Genomic DNA, 677 nt, shown 5'->3' on the forward strand with positions numbered 1-677 from the left:
AAGTCAATCTTGCATTCTATGGCTCCTTTTCATGATTCCTCAAAATTCTCATTGGTTTAAAAATAAAAATTAAAGATGCTTTTGTAGGGTCACTGAATTCACAAGCTGGCAAAAAACACTCAAAATAGCCATAAATTACTCGTACAATCTCTGGATGTATGAAATTGGATGACCTTCATACACGCATTTGTCATCACTTACCATTTTGCTGCTAATATTACTGGCTATGTCCTTATTTCCGTTTTCCCTTGCTGTTGAGTTAAAAAGCACTTTTGCAGCATTTGTGAAGCTCTAAAATAGGGGTTGACACATTTTAATTTTTTTTCCTCCCCCGCCAGATATTTGCAATGTTGCCTGTCATAAAATCAACATACATTCCCTACAAAGTTGAGGATCAAGTGGATTGTTTACAAGTCAGACCAAAAAGGTCTATTCTGCCATACCCTGGGCGTGATATTGATGATCCTTTCACAGTTTTCCAGGTAATTTTATCACAATTCTGCACATACAAAATTCTTTTTTTTCTTTTTAAGATTTTGTTTTTCTTTCCCCTGCCTAGAATAACGGGTTGAAGATGGCAACAAATTTGAATGTCAGAGTGCCCACTTGCCTCAAATATATGGGAAGAGAATACCATAATCGTCCCTATGGTGAGAGTGATGCACTGAATATTTTTT

At 36.0% G+C, this 677-nt stretch overlaps 1 long non-coding RNA gene across 1 annotated transcript; it reads left to right on the top strand.

Moving 5' to 3' along the window:
• Positions 1–311: 311 nt before the first annotated feature.
• LOC109508869 (uncharacterized) lies at positions 312–623 on the top strand. The gene is made up of 2 exons (XR_002166802.1): positions 312–482; positions 560–623. It is a non-coding gene; the product is annotated as an uncharacterized LOC109508869 (long non-coding RNA).
• Positions 624–677: the final 54 nt, after the last annotated feature.

Source organism: Hippocampus comes, unplaced genomic scaffold, assembly GCF_001891065.2.
Source record: "Hippocampus comes isolate QL1 unplaced genomic scaffold, H_comes_QL1_v1.1 C16675132, whole genome shotgun sequence".
NCBI lineage: Eukaryota > Metazoa > Chordata > Actinopteri > Syngnathiformes > Syngnathidae > Hippocampus > Hippocampus comes.